The 18,522-nt window shown below is 42.4% G+C and overlaps 1 protein-coding gene across 1 annotated transcript in view; it reads right to left on the bottom strand.

Moving 5' to 3' along the window:
* Positions 1 to 18,522, bottom strand: part of CLSTN2 (calsyntenin 2) — a 1,488,165-nt gene that overhangs the window by 277,470 nt on the left and 1,192,173 nt on the right. The window lies entirely within an intron of this gene.

Raw genomic sequence — 18,522 nt, 5'->3', positions numbered from 1 at the left:
TACCTCACTGCGTGTACCTTGTCCGCCGATCCGTGCAGTAAAACAATCTGGGGTAAGAGTAGACCGACTTGTCTAAAGTGCCTCCTTCCCGGATTACAGTCTGATGTCCGGTTGCGGTGTACGCAGTTCAGTCGTATATAGCGTAGCTTGTTTTTCTTTGCTGGTCATGGTGTGTCGTTACTGCAGGATTCGTCCATTTGCGGTGTGAAGGGAGGAGGCGGGTCTCGCAGTTGATGTTGTCTGCTACGTCAGTGAGGATGTCTTGCGGCGTTGTACGGAGTCCGGCGTCGGTTCAGGAGGAGGAGAGCAGCGCCCGTCCTGACGTCATCTCTGCGGGGGGTGTGGTTGTAAATCCTCTGGAATTCTGGTAGTTGTAGTAGAGGGCTGGGGGGTTGTTGCTGGGCAGATACCAAGGAGAGAGCGAGGTGTGTGATCCAAGGGAGAGAGCCTCCGTTAAGGGAGTCACGCTGTGGTGTCGTGGTAGTTCAGGTCGTTAATGAGAGAGGGTGCGGTCAGTCATCCTGGGCTTAACTGGGAAGCCATATGGAGAAATATAACCTGGGGGGTCTGGAACTTCCCCTCAAAACTGCTGTTGTAGCAAAAAATCAACTTGGTGTAATGCAATGTGAAAAATAAAAGTAAAAGTTTGCTGAATCTTTAGATAACTTCAAAATTATCGGCCCTACGTTAGAGGGCATTATGCGGTGTGCCTTTCAAAGGGGCCCAACGGGGCCAACTGAGAGTATAAAAAAGTGCACAGTACGCCCTTTTCAGCGGCCCCGGCGGGCTCTCCTGGACCGAGGGGATTCAGGAGAGACTGGATCCCTGTAGCCGCGGTGATCGGCCCGATATCTATGTGCGGAAGGAGAGCGTCTCCTGCGGAATCTGGAGGTCTGGGTCTCCATGGGAGATTCCCGCTCCGTAACGTTGCTGGAGCTCTGAGGGCGGAAAGGAGCGTACCAGTTTGGAACCGGCGTCAGTGGTATGCCAAGCAGGTCACAAAAGTGTGGCAGGTCCTCGGGTACCTTTAGGAGGGCAGTGCGTCCCTGAGTGGATGCGGACAGGCAGAATGGAAACTTCCATTTATAAGGAATGTTCCTCTCCCTCAGGATGTCCAGTAGGGGCTTGAGGTCTCGTCTGTGCTGCAGTGTGATGCCCGACAAATCCTGGTAGATTTGTATGGAAGCGCTGCCATGGAGGATTTGCTGTTGATCCCTTGCTTGTTTGAGTATTTCCTCTTTTATTTTAAAGTCCACCAAGCAGCAAATGATATCGCGTGGGGGATCAGTCTCCCTGCCTTTAGGGCGCAGTGCACGGTGGATTCTGTCCATGAGAATGGGGGTCTGAGGAGGCCTGTGGAGGAGGTTGTTAAAGAGAGCAGTGATAGCAGAGGTGATTTGATCACCTTCTATTGCTTCGGGCATACCGCGGATCCTGAGGTTGTGGCGCCTGCCGCGGTTGTCGAGGTCCTCGATGTGCCTTTGCATGTCCCGCATTTGCAGCGTATGGGAGTCAATGGATGAGGCGGTAGAGCGAAGGGCTGTGTCATGGCGGTCTGTCACTCTCTCCACTTCGGTCACCCTGTCAGTGAGGTCGCGCAAGTCGAGCCTCAGCTCTGAGATGGCTGCAGCCAGGGTTTCCTTGATTTCGTCCGCAATGGAGCGGAGATCCTGTAGGCAAATCGGTGTTTGTAGCCCAGGTTCAAGGCATATCCCTCCTTCATGAGGGGGAATATGAGGGGAGGTTGTTTGAGGCGGGTTGAGTAGTGGTAACGGCTGTGCTTGGGAGTAGGAGGGCCCGTGCTGAGAGGACGCCATATTGCCCCTGGTGTTCCGGAACATCTCCGGGATATTATGGCTCTGGGACCCTGAGAGAGCCCTGGGTGAGCGGGAACGGGAGGCAGATGATGTTCGGGAAGCCGTCCCCATAGTCTGGCAAAGTTTGTGGAGTAAATACCTTCGGTATCAATCGGTTTTTCCCCGTGGCGGCAGGAGCTCTGGAATCAAGCGACTTTCCTCATGCCAGGTCAGGCCACGCCCCATTATTTTATTATTATTATATTATTATTTTTTTAAATTATTTATATTTATTTATAATTTATGTTTTTGTGTTTCAAACTTCATCATACCCAGGATATCTACTAGACTCTTGTTTGGACAGATTTAAGTGTGTTATTGTTAAGAATTACAGGCCTACAATATAGAACACCAAATTTCTATGCAAAATAATTGTATCGCTTTCAGCACCTAAAATCCGAAATAATCATACCGCCAGGGAGGTTAACACAATGTGGTTTTGTACATAATAATCTTTATTTTGTCAGAAATTAAAATAAATTTGAAAAATATTTCTTTAAGACAGGTAAATATGAAATATCATATTACTATTTGGTATTTTCTTCTTTTAGTTAGCATAGTTACATACTGTACACACAGTAGACACTAGTCCATCCTTGTTCAACCAATAAAATAAACACACACACAAATAGAAATCTTCATATATATGATCCTATGCTCAAAGTTGATCCAGGGGAAGGCAAAAAACCCCAATAAAGCATGATCCAATTCACTCCAGTTTATTCCCTGGATCAACTACCCTTGGCACTATTACCTCTAGGAATTAGTAACCAGTTATTTTTTGTGCACTAAGAAATGCATCCAACTCTTTTTTAAAACAATCCACTGAGCTGGCCAGAACCACTTATTAAGGGAGTCTATTCCACATTTTCTCAGCTCTTACCGTAAAGATGCCTTTCCACATGTGAAGGTTAAAGCAGTATTAAATCCAAAAGCAAACCTTTATTATATTGTAGCTTACCAATTTTTAGATGTAATGACTGTATTAGTTTCATTTTTAGGCTTTGCATCTTCTATTTTCATCTGCTGTTTTTCACAGTACAAACTCACCAGCAAAATGTACCAGGTTATTAAACCATGTAACACTTGCAGGGGTGATTAAAATGATCAGCTTTTATTAATTCAACCTTTGTCCCAAAAGTTAAAAAATGGTTTGCTGTAACTGAATAAAAGATGTGAGCTTTGTTAGTGGTTTTAAATCTGCTAATACATTTACCAATACCCCCACCCCCACCCCAGACTGACAATGCTGCTGTCTGCTGTGCCTCCTATTCTCATTCCTCCAGAGTTGTGTCTCACTAATACAGGAGGTATGTTACTGGCCAGATCATCAGGTGACAACAGAGGGGAAAAAGCCAAAGAACGGAAAATTGTTGAATCCACCACATCTAATGACTGGTAAGTTTCAAAATAATACATTATTGTTTCTGGCTTTAAAGCTGGGTTCCCAGCATGGGGTCTGGTGTGTCCTTGTTCACCGGTTCAGGTGTGAATCAGGCAGTGGTGGCTGGTGCTCAATTTCCTTGGGGGGGTGGCCCATGGCCCCCCCAGCCAGCCACATAACCCCCCAATTGCTCGATCAGTCACCCATCACCCACCAGGCCTCCCATCAGCTCCTGCACTTACCCCATCCAGGTGGTGGCTTCCCCCACCATCTCTGAGTTCTGGCGGTCGCTTCTCCACCCGGCCAATCAGGAGTTAGGACTCGCAGCCAATTGGGTCTTAGGACTCCCGGCCAATCGTGACTCAGGACCTGCTTCCTGATTGGCCAGGAGGAGAAACTGTAAGACATTAGCAAATAATAATTTGCTAATGTCACACAACTTGGTGGGCTCAGGGAGCAGTGCTCTGCTCTCTGAGCCCTCCCTTTTTAAAGGCAATTAGGGCCCCCAGCTCTAAACATGTGCTTCTAAAAAAAAAAAATTTGGAATCCATGCGTCCGATGCCCTGCATGTAGATTAAGGGCCGACTGCATGGATTAGGGGGGAGGGGCACCTGCACCCCTAATAAACGGGCTGCCACTGGAATCAGGTCTGAAGCTTTGCCTGAATTCGAACCAGAACCCAAAGACCCAGACCCAAAGATGCACAGGACCATTTTGCAATACAGACCGTGGCCCCCCCGCGACCTATGTAAACCAGCATCATTGCGAGTCAGGCAAACTCGCATGTCACGTGAATTGGATGCTGGGAAACCAACATCCAATTCACACATATATGAACCCAGCCTAATACCGCTTTAAATCTCTTTTCCTCCAGACATAAAGAGTGCCCCCTTGTCCTCTGTAATGGTCTGAACGTAAATAACTCTAAACAATGTCACTATATGCACCACTTAAGAATTTGTACATATTGATCATATCCCCCCTCAAATGCCTCTTCTCAAGAGAGAATTAATTCAGTTCCTCTAATCTTTCCTCATAGCTGAGCTCCTCCATGCCTCTTATCAGTTTGGTTGCCCTTCTCTGGACTTTCTCCAGTTCCCCAATATCCTTTTTGTGAACTGGTGCCTAAAACTGAACTTCATATTCTAGATGAGGTCTTACTAATAATTTGTACAGGGGCAAAATGATATCTCTCTCTCTAGATAACCTTACATTTATCAACATTTAAACCTCATATGCCACATACTGTAGTTGTCCAGATACGCAGTGCATTGAGGTTGGCTTGTAAGTTGGAGACATCCTATAAGGAAATAATTCTACTGCATTGGTTGGTGTCATTTGCAAGTACCGAAATGGTACATTCAATCCCACACCCTATATCATTTATAAATATGTTGTGGGGCACACCACTAATAACCTTAGAGTATTCAGAGTATGAATCATTGATCATGATATATTCAAAGAAAAATCCTCAAAATCCCAACCTACAAAGTTGTACATATACTCAGAGCAATAACTGGTATACTATAACACACAGTAAGTACTAGTGATGGGCCAAACACCCCTCAGTTCAGTTGGCACCAAAACTCCTGAACATGTAAAAAGTCCGGACCCAAGCCGCAAACGCTATTAAAGTCTATGGGACCCGAACTTGGAAAAGCAAAAGTCTCAATTTGAGGGCTTATATGAAAGTTATTGGCCATAAAAAGGGTAATGGGGGCCCCAGGTACTGTCCTGAAGGACATGTATCAATGCAATTTCTCTTTTAAAAATATTGTTTTTACAGGAGCAGTGATTTTAATAATGCTTAAAGTGAAACAATAAAAATGCTGGGGGGCCCCCTTAGTCTTTCTGCAAAGTAGTGCATCTGTACCGTATAGAGAATCTGCTTTAGCAAAACTCACACATATAAAGAAAAAAAATGACATTTAAATTGATTTTCCCATGAAAAAAACAATCCCTTTCAGGCCCTTTGGGTCTGGTATGAACTTTAAGAGGAACCCCACACCTAAATTAACCACTTCAGCTCAAGAAGGATTTACCCCCTTCCTGACCAGAGCACTTTTTGCGATTCGGCACTGCGTTGATTTAACTGACAATTGTGCAGTTGTGCGACGTTATACCAAAACAAAATTGACGTCCTTTTTTTCCAACAAATAGAGCTTTCTTTTGGTGGCATTTAATCACCTCTGTGATTTTTATTTTTTGCGCTATAAACAAAAAAAGAGCGTCAATTTTGAAAAAAAGCAATATTTTTTACTTTTTGCTATAATAAATACCCCCCCAAAAAAAACAAATCTTTTCCTCAGTTTAGGCTGATATGTATTCTTCTAAATATTGTTGGTAAAAAAAAAATCGCAATAAGCATATATTGATTGGTTTGTGCAAAAGTTATAGCGTCTACAAAATAGGGGATAGATTTATGGCATTTTTATTATATTTTTTTATTAGTAATGTCAGCGATCTGCGATTTTTATCATGACTGCGACATTGCGGCGGACACATCGGACACTTTTGACTCTATTTTGGGACCATTGTCATTTATACAGCGATCAGTGCTATAAAGATGCACTGATTACTGTGTAAATAACACTGGCAGGGAAGGGGTTAAACACTAGGGGGCAATCAAGGGGTTAAGTGAGTCCTAGGGAGTGATTCTAACTGTAGGGGGATGGGCTCACTACAACATGACAGAGATCCCTGCTGACAGGGAGCAGTAGAGCTCTGTCATTTTGCTAGGCAGAACAGGGAAATCTTTACACCTGCCATGTGTGGCACACTGCCTGTTAAGACTCTATGTCGCTGACATTGGAGTCCACTCTATCCGCATTATTTCTTTTTCCACATATCATCTTGATGTCGGTGAGTGTCCAATTTCGGTAGACCTTGTTCACCCTCTGCACAAGATTCCAGCTTCCAGTTCCAGCAAAAGCGGTTCGGTCCTATGGTTCCTGAGGAGTTCATCCCAGAGGTCACAACTGGAGATTCTAACCACCGGGACACCTTTACACCTGCCATGTGTGGCACACTGCCTGTTAAGACTCTATGTCACTGACATTGGAGTCCACCTATCCAGTAAGAGTACACACTTACCATTTATCCATCCATCCATACCATTTGTTGGCTTCTCTGATGTTACCCATATTACCCATACAGACGGATCCACACATCCATTGTCCATAGTAGGAAACTCATCCTTCTGGGTAGCTGTTCGTGTGTTCACACATCTTTGGACATTTATTACTTATGTTTTTGCACCAGCTTATCAGAACTCTGGTGTGGCACCCCTTCCACTTAGAGTATCTGTTTATATAAGCGTTACAGTTTATGGACTTTTTGTTTTACACAGACATCACGCCAGTTTGTTTGTTATGCGCTACATTTATACCATTACTTTTTGAGAACAGGGAAAGGCCTTGTTTACATAGGCATTTCCCCATTCTGCAGCTCTGTGACATGATCACGGGACATAATTGGACATCGAGTCCACGGGATCCGCGGGCATAGTCACGCAGTATGCTGCGTTTGCATGTGCCCACTAGCCCGCAAATTAAAGGGGATGTACCTGTATGCCCATTTGCCCACCACTGCCATTTTGCCAACGTATATAGGCGTGCGGCCGTTCGGCAAGTGGTTAGGAAAAAAAAGATGGTGTGGGGTCCCCCAAAATCCATACTAGACCCTTATCCGAGCATGCAGCCTGGCAGGCCAGGAAAGGGGGGGTGAGTGAGCACTCCCCCTCCTGAACCATACCAGGCCACATGCCCTCAACATGGAGGGGTGCTTTGGGGCAGGGTGGCTCTACCCCCCACCCCAAAACACCTTGTCCTCGTGTTGATAGGGCCTATTCCCCACAACCCTGGGCTGAGGGCAGGGGGCTTATCGGCATCTTTAAGCGGGCCCCCAGATCCCACCCCCTATGTGAATAAGTATGGGGCACATTGTAACCCTACCCATTCACCCCAAAAAACATGTAGTGTAAAGAGAAAATGGAGGCAGTTTGTGACAAGTCCTGTAAAAAATAAGAAAACAATGTCCCCCAATATAGATCCATCGTCAATCATGATGCCCGCTGCACCTAAAAAAAAACCTGAAAAAAAAGGCTCCACCTGCAACAAAGGCTAACTGTCAGCTCCTCCGTCTGACAGTTGTTAAATAGGTAAGGGGCAGGGCCCACTGGTGACATCACCTGGTGGCACCACCCCCCTTGTGATGTCACCGACCGGTGCATGCTGGGTCAGAACTGTACTAATTAAACAAAAATTGTACAATCTGCTATCGTACGAGAAAAAAAATTGTGTTTGTTTCTTCAGAACATTTCAGATGAAAGCTGTGTACTATCAATCAGATTATCATTATCACTTTGAAAGTGGCATTTTTTGCACAATATTCTGATTGTGTGTATGGGGTTTTAGCTTCCGCCTCGAAAGTCTGCTTAGCAGTCTATTGGGGAAAGTCTATATACAATGCTATGCAGCTCAAGCTGCAATTTCCACATAGAAATGATGGCTCATCCCAGGGACTCAAAGAGAATCCTTTATCATACTGCACAGTACCAAGTTTCAATAAGATAAAGATTGCTATAGGCAAGCTAACCGTTTGATAACCTTTAGTGCTATGGGAATACCTCATAATTTAAATAGTTATTTGTAAAACAGTAATTGTATAAATGTACTAAAAATATCAAACCTCAGTTTATAAAAAGATACAGAGTTAGGCCTCTTTCACATGGACTGTCCGTTCAGGTCCGCCTGTCAGTTTTTTAGGCGGACTTGAATGGACACTCCATGGAGGTCTATGGACGTCGGATGTCAGCGGTGACATGTCCGCTGACATCTGACCCGCTCCAATCTGAAAAAGTGTAACGGAGGAAAAACCTACTTTTCCATCCATTTTCGGATCGGGTGACGACGGACTCTATGGTCCGTCATCACTCGATCCCCCATAGGGGAAAGCGGCGCTCTGACAGGTCCGTCGCTGCACAGTGTGCGGCGACGGACCTGTCATACGAGCCCCTTGCTCGCTCGGTTCCACTCTCCCGACAATCCTCTGCAGCTATTGAATCAGATTGCAACGTCTGATGGTTCGGTCATCCAATGGTCCGGGACTAGAACCACAGCTCTGTGCCGTTCTAGTCCAGTTGTGATAGCTCAGAACAAACACCAGGCAGGCTGTATGTAAGTTCAAACAGGAATCTATTTTTATTGACAAAATACAGGCTTTTATGCACTCAAAGTGGAAGTGCAGACCTCCTGCTCATATTACTCTAACAATACAGCTGTAACCTAATTAACCTAATTAACATGAGCTAATTAACTAATCCCTTTAGACAGCCTAGATGACTCATTGACCGTTAGGACAGACTGGCCGTCTTGTAGTTCACAAAATCCAATCAACATTATCACAATCAACATAGACTCTTCTTCACACAATAGCAGAGTTAATTAACACAAATAACAATGGGGATCTAATGACTCTTAGATCCCATAGTAGACTTATTTACAATAAACATTTTAGCAGACAATAGACAGACAGGTGTTGGAATTTACATCAGCATCTCCTAACAGTATCTGTCCCAGAATTATGAATCAGACACTATTCCAATATGGCAAATCCAGGGTACCCAGAGTCTGTGTGTCCTGGGGGACCAGGACCCGAATCCACAGTAATACCATCTCAAGTGTCCCCAGGCATACAGCTCACAAAGAGCACCGTTCCCCCAAATGCAAGGGCCCCCGATCGATAGGCAAGAGGCTAGCATACAGTCCCCTCCAAAAGTCTCTCTTCCGGCTAGGTCTGTCACAGGAGGAAAAACCTACTTTTCCATCCGTTTTCGGATCGGGTGACGACGGACTCTACAATCCGTCATCACCCGATCCCCCATAGGGGAAAGCGGCACTCTGACAGGTCCATCTCTGCACAGTGTGCGGCAACGGACCTGTCATTTTCCTGCTCAGCGGGGATCGGCGGAGCGATCCCCGCTGAGCAATCGGATGTTCACGGGGCTGATCATCACTGATCCGCCCCATGTGCAAGAGCCCTAAGGAACAATAAAATAAAAGGTACATGCTTCTCAAGTGTCTTCATAGACTGGCAGTGAGATAATGACTTTTGTCTCTAATGCTAGTCATGCATACTAAGGCTTTGAGATTTGATATTTAAGATCAATAGCTGTGCAGTTTGAGGGTCTAACTAGCTGAATATGACGTGAAACTATTGTTTGATAGGTCCTACAAGCCAGCTTACTAAATAACCATTCATGTCAGAAGAGCATTCGAGTTTACCCTATGGAGATGGGCCAATAAGGCACATTTAAATACACCTAGGTGATCACTTACCTTGGAGAAAAAAGTAGCAATTTTGACAAAATTTTCTAGGTGATTGTTAATTCCTCTGAGGACTGTTGCTCAACAGTGAGTGCAGTACACCCAAAAGCTTGTTCATTAATTCAGACTGTAATCTCATGTCTATGGGTACCTTTAAATATTTTTCTAAAGCAGAATACTGGATAAATATAGAATTCAGATAAGCTTTCATTACAGAAAACATAAAATATATTCTAAAATACTGTTAGTATAACTGTGTATTTTTATACTATTTCCCCACAATATTCTGCAGAACAGAAATCAGTGCACTGTGAATCAGCCAGGCTTTGTGTAATGCAATAAATCTAACATATTTTCAAGCTCTATAGCGTTAAGTACTTTGGCAGCTTACAGTATGAAGTGAGAACACAGAGAAGACCTGGCCAATGAGTCTTGCTCTTAGATCGCCCAATAAGCTTGTAAGCAGGTTGAAATGCTGGTTGGTGAGAAAGCTGCTGTCCCAACAAGGAGGGAAAGGCTTAACCTACTTTCCCACACTTTTTGCCTCTCTCCATGTGCTGTTAATAAAAGGGGGGAGGGCTCTGCCCAGACAGACTCAGTCTACATGGGAAGAGACACAGACAAGACACAGAATGTAATCTCCAGCCACTTCACAGAGCTGCTGCAGCAGCAGAAAGACCCTCACATGCCTCTAGAAACCTTTGACATGTAGGGGGATTGCTGGGACCTGCAGTCCACCCTGATAAACACCAGATGCTGGATACTGCCAAGATGGATTTAACCAGTTATGGACTCTTTCCTGTGCAGGTACGCTGGGGCAGCCACAAGCCTGAGATAGGGACAAGTGACATTAGGGAATAACTGTGCACATTGTTTTGGAATTGTTATGCTGAGAGTTTCCAGTAAAGCTTTTGAAATGTTGTCCTTGCCTGGTGTGAAGTTACTAAAGGAGTGTATGCAAGTAACCGCCACATGTAAAGTTACCCCATGTGTAAGGCAGTGACCCTATCCAAGGTGAATAGCATAGCCCAGATAAATCCCACCCCAGGGTAGGCCTCCTATGTGACCCACATTTGGCACCCAAGGAAGGGAACATGGAGGAAGTATTTGTCACCCACCTACCCTACAGGCAGGTATATAAAACTGCAATGCTGCCATACAAGCTAGTGGTGTCATCATTCTGGCTGAAAAGTAAAACAAGGGTATGCAAATCTTTGGTAAGTTAAACAGTTCACATATATGTATTTCAAATGTGTATGCAGTGGTTTGTCTGTACTTATAATGTAAAACCCACCATGCTTTCTAGTAGAGTAGAAACATTGGCATTCTTTAAAGTGCTTGTAAAGGCGTAAGGTTTTTACCTTAATTCATTCTCTGCATTAAGGTATAAAACCTTCTATGATCAGCTCTCTCCTAGTCCACCCCCCCAAATACTTACCTGAGCCTGAGCTTGATCTAGCGCCAGCACTATGCCTGAGAGCAGCAGCGCTACTCTCGCTTTCTCCTTACTGGATATGGAAGCAGTAGCAGGAGTCATTGGCTCCTGCTGCTGTCAATCAAATCCAGTGAGGAGGGTAGGAATGTAGCTAAGCAATGCTTGGCACCCTCTAGACACACACAGCCCAGTTTGGGATGCACCCTGCATGAGTGCCCCCATAGGAAGCGGCTTCCTATGGGGGCACTCAGAGAAGAGGAGGAGCCAGGAAAACCAGCAGGGGACCCTAGAAGAAGTGGTTTGGGGCTGCTCTGTGCAAAACCAGTATAACATGTTTATTATTTGTGTATGCACTCTATGTGGTTAATGTATTACCTCTATCAGCTTTAAAATCACCCCAATGCAAGCTATTCATGTTTTCATATAGTGTGCTATAGTCCAGAGTGAAAACACATAAAAACATAAGTCATCAAGCTATAAGACTCTTGCTTGATTGTTAGGAGAACACTGAATTTATGTGCAAATATTACAAGCACATTGCGCTGCCTGAACAGTCACCATGGCCCTTACCCTTTAATCTGTATTGGCTTGCCCATGATTGAGAGGCTTTGAAATTGGTAGTTTAAAGCACATAGTAATCTACTTACAGAATGAGTCTGATGAATACCAAACAGTTACATTATATTCATTACTAGACAATGCTGGAGGGGTCTGCAGTGCTTTGGAAAGTGAATGATAAGATTAAGTGACCCTCGAGTGTCACTGTTTTCTGATGTATCTCTGTAAGAATGTTTGTGACATGAAGGGATTGTTTGCAATCAAAAGCAAATGGTTGTTGAAAAAGAAAGAAAAAGAACAAGGGTTATATTTTGAATGAGGGCTTACATATATTGGTAACATTTTACTTGCTTCAAAGACTCAGTATTTTTTCAGCATTGTGAATTTTGCTGTCATTTGTTTAAAACATATGATTTATTTGATTTTTGCAAGAGCTTATCAACCGAAGCATTACAAATATAATGGCAATTATTGGTCACAATTTCAACATTTTGAATGGTGCTAGTTTATTGTGCAGCATGCATTGACTGCAAAAGTTGCTGTTATCTGTTTTTGATGCAATGACACGGTAAGGGGCCTATTGTTGACAGTGACAGTGTATGAAAATGCACATTATTAACACCTGTAAAAGCATATGGCAATATTAATCCAGCCTTCATTAGAATAAACTCAACTCACCTGCAAGCTGTCCATTTTACTTTTCCAAGTTTCCAAGCTGGAACACTTTTTTATGGGAAATACTTTGACATGATGGTACATTCCTGCATCATTAGGCTGAGGCCAAAATGTGTGTTTGTTATATAGGTGTAGCACCCTCTAGTGAGTGCTACTAGTGGTGAGAGTAGGCAAACTATACTCTAAATCATATTAACTGGTGAGTCTGTAATTGAGTCAGGGTTACTAAAGTTCAGGGCTGGATGACTCATCCTGGCAGCTCTTTGTTGTCCCCCCCGTGTCTAAATGTTGGAGGACGTTCTAGAAAATAGTGCTAGGAGAGGCTGCCTTGACTATTCATGGGCCCTCATCCAATCCCCAGGAGTGGGCCTGGAAGGGGACTGAGAAACCCATAAATAGACATGGATCATGCTAAAAATATGCACTGTCACTGTACTAATGACACTAGCTGAAAAGGGGTTAAACATCTAGGGTAATCAAAGGGTTAAATGCGTGCCTAGCCAGTATTTGTGTGTGCTATTTTTTTCTTAGAGATGTGATAGATTTTATCTCCTGCTAAGCAGGGAACGGAAATTCATTACTTTCCTCATCAGGACGGATTGTTTACATATGCAGAGCTCCGTCCTGTGTCTCTCCTCGAGGGGTGCCAGCAGACATTCATTGACTGGCTTCTGCAGTGACAAATCACAGCAGAAGCGGAGCGCCACCCTGTAGCAGTAAATCTGCTATGAACAGTCTGCAAATGGATAGAAGTGCGAATGTGCTACTAAAATACCAACATACACTGTAGTACAACACAGTAAAGTGCTATAGTATTTATGATGTAAGCAAATAATCACTCTTTCCAAAGTGCTATAGTGCAGTCAGTGCATTTAACATGTAATCTTTAGTATAACACACAGTACAATTAGATTTTTTCTTCTGTCATGCTTCCAATCTCCACTATGGCAATTCTCATAGTATAGCCACTTCATGTAATCAGTTGTGCCACTTTGTTTCCAACATCTGAAGTGTACTCTCAAATTGGATGGACTTATTGTGCTTTCTTCCCATTCATGATTTAAATGCACCTCTCAGGCTCCACACTGGATTGCCATTATTCTCCACAGCGCAGACACTGGAGGGGTGGTAACTTCACCAAAAAATGTAAGAAATGTAAGCAAAAAACAAATGTAAGTGGATTTATGAAACAAACACTGACATTAGGCTCCTTCATTTTAAAAATGATTAAAATTGTCTTATTAGTGATTTGTAATATTTATAGTCAGGAGTTGTGGGGGTAATATACTAATTCTTCATTGCTGCATTTTACATTGCATGTGTGGTAGTGAATATTACTTATAATTATTATTCACTAATATGTATGTGATGCCCAGATCACTCCACATTAGAAAGAAAGCAGTATCAATAATGGTGATAGAGCATGAAGGTGCATTTAGTACTTTACTATGTTAAGTTTTTTTTTTTTTTTACTTTCAATAAGTCTTTATTGTGTTTTTTCACAATGTTAAACAGTGTTAAACAGTATACACAGAAATGTAATGAAATAATTGTTATTTTAAAGGGGGAAGGTGGAGGTAAGTGGAGGGGGGGTGGACTGTTATGGTATTGAATAATATCTTGGTACAGAAAGCATGAGATAATCATAGCAATAGTTATGTCCCACAGATGTTGTGGGACTTATAAGGCCTACAGTATGTAGTATACACCATAGGAAATAGTATAACGTCATTTCAATGATGGTAATACAGGAGCTAAGATTGAATTTGGGTGGTGGTTGTGTCAGAATCTCTATGTTAGTATATTTTTATCGATTTATATATTCATTTAGTAAAGTTGGTAACATAGAGGAATAATTTAGGAAGATATGAAGTTAATCAAGCTATTAAGTCACTTTTTGATTTTGAACTCTGGTAGCTACATGGTTAATTATCTGGGAGTTGCTACAAGTAAGAGCAAGGGAAGCTGTAGAGTAGAGAGCACAACACAATCTACTGCGCTTGGGGCCTAGTTTATAGAAGTAGCGCAGCAAACCCTCTGGATAAAAGATGGAATGCCACCCTCCTCAGAACAATGGGTGTCCTTAGAACTGAAACAAAGAAAGAGGAAAGGAGGGTGCACCGACCTTGTGCATTACCAAAGATAACATTTATTAAAAAACTGTAACAGCATTAGTCATACTCACAAACAAATGTGTTTAAAAGTGCTTGTCAGTACACCAGCAAATGGAACCGTGTCTCTAGACGTCTGCAACCTGGACCGAGCTACCATAGTAATTGTACACAGGTAAATGCAGTGCTCACATCACTTGATGCTAAACCCCCGAGGAAGTCCATTTGACATAGGGCAGAGTCACAATGACATCACCATGTATGTAGGAGGAGTTGATCACATGCTTGAGCACATAGGTGTAGAAAATAACAGTAATCCACAAATACAGTACATTTAACCCCTGAAGGGGAAAGTGCAATGAGACCAGGTCCGACCCAAAAGGTAAGAGTATACTGCACAAAGTGTCACAACTGATTGTATGGAGTGGATACATGGGTGGAGACTGCAAATATTGGAAGCATGACAAAGGAATTAGATTGGATTGTTTGTGATAATAAAAACAGAATTTGTATGCACTGACTGCACTATAGTGCTTTGAATGGAGTGATTATTTTCTTACATGTCAAGCACTATACCACTTTATTTTGTTTCACTACAGTGTTTGTTGCTATTTTAGCAGCACTGTATATTGTTTCATCAGGATATGTATTAGTATGTTAGATGTGTATATAGAGAGTTAACATTAACACTGCACTCACTGGGAAAGTACCATGCTGATACAGCCACTTTACTATAAACTACATTTGAACCCAGAGCACTAGCACTGCAAGCAGGACTGCTAACTACCTAGCTACCCTGCTGTGCAATAACCACCAATCACAGAAAAAAAATCTTTAGCATATCACAGAAATATTATAGGTCAAACATCAAATCACAAAATCATAAACTGATTTTGTCCTTTATAAGATACAGCTGGTGGGTGGAATGTTAGATTAAAACATTTTAATTATAAAATAATAATGCTTTGGAACAGAATAAAAACACCATTTGAAAGCTATTTGTTAAGACTAGGCTATAATGGTACACGTTCCACTGCTACTTCAAAGTCTATTAGCACCGACACGCGACACCTTCTTTTGTAGCAACACAATCCCTTATCTCAGGGCTCCAATAACACCTAATTATTCCAATGTACTATCAGTAAAATGTGATGCAGAAAAACATTGGGATAATTCCCTTTCAATTAAGCCTTTTGATATGTGGGTACATTTAGAATGCCTTATCTACATTATATTTCTGCTTACTGACCCTCTATTTATAATCAGCTATCTGCTAATGAACCAATCTTAAGCCTCCATGCAATTCAAAAACCATTGTGTCCCTGTTCAGGCTTTAATATTCTATAACAAAATTTTATAACAAATCTGCAGAAGTTGAGCATTTAGCAAACTGATTAAATTGCAGGGTAAACAAAGTGAACAAGCTATCTGTAAGTGTATTCCTTGTGTAAGCGTAACTCAAGTTCATGTGCAAAGAGTTTATCACATCTGCCACTCAATCTTTTCATACTTCACAGGTCTACAAAAATGACTGTAACTGAACTCAGCAGATCTTCATGTGTACCCAAAATACTCTGCACTCACAAAATCAAGTGCATTGTGGCATAACTACATAAAGAACTACATAAAGAATGAGGAACAGGTTTACCATATCTTAGGTTGATTAACCCACCTGGGCAAATCAATGAAAGTTGCAAATATACTCTTACTTTTTCCCTCCTCTCCTTAACCACTTCAGCCCCGGACCATTTGGCTGCCTAAAGACCAGAGGACTTTTTCCAATTTGGCACTGCGTCGCTTTAACTGCTAATTGCACGGTCATGCAATGCTGTACCCAAACGAAATTTGCGTCCTTTTGTTCCCACAAATAGAGCTTTCTTTTGATGGAATTTGATCACCTCTGCGGTTTTTATTTTTGCGCTATAAACGGAAAAAGAGCGTCAATTTTGAAAAAAATGATATTTTTTACTTTTTGTTATAAAAAAAATCAAATAAACTCAATTTTAGTCATACATTTAGGCCAAAATGTATTCGGCCACATGTCTTTGGTAAAAAAAAATGTCAATAAGCGTATATTTATTGGTTTGCGCAAAAGTTATAGCGTCTACAAGCTAGGGTACATTTTCTGGAATTTACACAGCTTTTAGTTTATGACTGCCTATGTAATTTCTTGAGATGCTAAAATGGCAGGGCAGTACAAAACCCCCCAAATTACCCCATTTTGGAAAGTAGACACCCCAAGGAAATTGCTGAGAGGCATGTTGAGCCCATTGAATATTAATTTTTTTGTCCCAAGTGATTGAATAATGACAAAAAAAAAAAAAAATTACAAAAGTTGTCACTAAATGATATATTGCTCACACAGGCCATGGGCATATGTGGAATTGCACCCCAAAATACATTCAGCTGCTTCTCCTGAGTACAGGGATACCACATGTGTGGGACTTTTTGGGAGCCTAGCCGCGTACGGGGCCCCGAAAACCAATCACCGCCTTCAGGATTTCTAAGGGCGTAAATTTTTGCTTTCACTCCTCACTACCTATCACAGTTTTGAAGGCCATAAAATGCCCAGATGACACAAAACCCCCCAAATGGCCCCTATTTTGGAAAGTAGACATCCCAAGCTATTTGCTGAGAGGCATGTTGAGTCCATGGAATATTTTATATTTTGACACAAGTTGCGGGAAAGTGACACATTTTTTTTTTTTTTTTGCACAAAGTTGTCACTAAATGATATATTGCTCACACAGGCCATGGGCATATGTGGAATTGCACCCCAAAATACATTCAGCTGCTTCTCCTGAGTACAGGGATACCACATGTGTGGGACTTTTTGGGAGCCTAGCCGCGTACGGGGCCCCGAAAACCAATCACCGCCTTCAGGATTTCTAAGGGCGTAAATTTTTGATTTCACTCCTCACTACCTATCACAGTTTTGAAGGCCATAAAATGCCCAGATGACACAAAACCCCCCAAATGGCCCCTATTTTGGAAAGTAGACATCCCAAGCTATTTGCTGAGAGGCATGTTGAGTCCATGGAATATTTTATATTTTGACACAAGTTGCGGGAAAGTGACACATTTTTTTTTTTTTTTTGCACAAAGTTGTCACTAAATGATATATTGCTCACACAGGCCATGGGCATATGTGGAATTGCACCCCAAAATACATTTAGCTGCTTCTCCTGAGTATGGGGATACCACATGTGTGGGACTTTTTGGGAGCCTAGCTGCGTACGGGGCCCCGAAAACCAATCACCGCCTTCAGGATTTCTAAGGGTGTAAATTTTTGATTTCACTCTTCACTGCCTATCACAGTTTCGGAGACCATGGAATGCCCAGGTGGCCCAAACCCCCCCCCAAAATGACCCAATTTTGGAAAGTAGACACCCCAAGCTATTTGCTGAGAGGCATGGTGAGTATTTTGCAGCTCTCATTTGTTTTTAAAAATTAAGAAAGACAAGAAAAAACATTTTTTTTTCTTTTTTCAATTTTCAAAACTTTGTGACAAAAAGTGAGGTCTGCAAAATACTCACTATACCTCTCAGCAAATAGCTTGGGGTGTCCACTTTCCAAAATGGGGTCATTTGGGGGGGGTTTGTGCCACCTGGGCATTCCATGGCCTCCAAAACTGTGATAGGCAGTGAAGAGTGAAATCAAAAATTTACGCCCTTAGAAAGCCTGAAGGTGGTGCTTGGTTTTCGGGGTCCCGTACGTGGCTAGGCTCCCAAAAAGTCTCACACATGTGGTATCCCCGTACTCAGGAGAAGCAACAGAATGTATTTTGGGGTGTAATTTCACATATTCCCATGGCATGTTTGAGCAATATATCATTTAGTGACAACTTTGTGCAAAAAAAAAAAAAAAATTGTCTCTTTCCCGCAACTTGTGTCACAATATAAAATATTCCATGGACTCGACATGCCTCTCAGCAAATAGCTTGGGGTGTCTACTTTCCAAAATGGGGTCATTTGGGGGGGTTTGAACTGTCCTGGCATTTTATGCACAACATTTAGAAGCTTATGTCACACATCACCCACTCTTCTAACCACTTGAAGACAAAGCCCTTTCTGACACTTTTTGTTGACATGAAAAAATTATTTTTTTTTGCAAGAAAATTACTTTGAACCCCCAAACATTATATATTTTTTAAAGCAAATGCCCTACAGAATAAAAT

This window comes from Aquarana catesbeiana, linkage group LG04, assembly GCF_042186555.1.
Source record: "Aquarana catesbeiana isolate 2022-GZ linkage group LG04, ASM4218655v1, whole genome shotgun sequence".
Taxonomy (NCBI): domain Eukaryota; kingdom Metazoa; phylum Chordata; class Amphibia; order Anura; family Ranidae; genus Aquarana; species Aquarana catesbeiana.
Note: the sequence above shows the minus strand (reverse complement) of the source record. Positions and strands in the feature narration are given on the sequence as shown.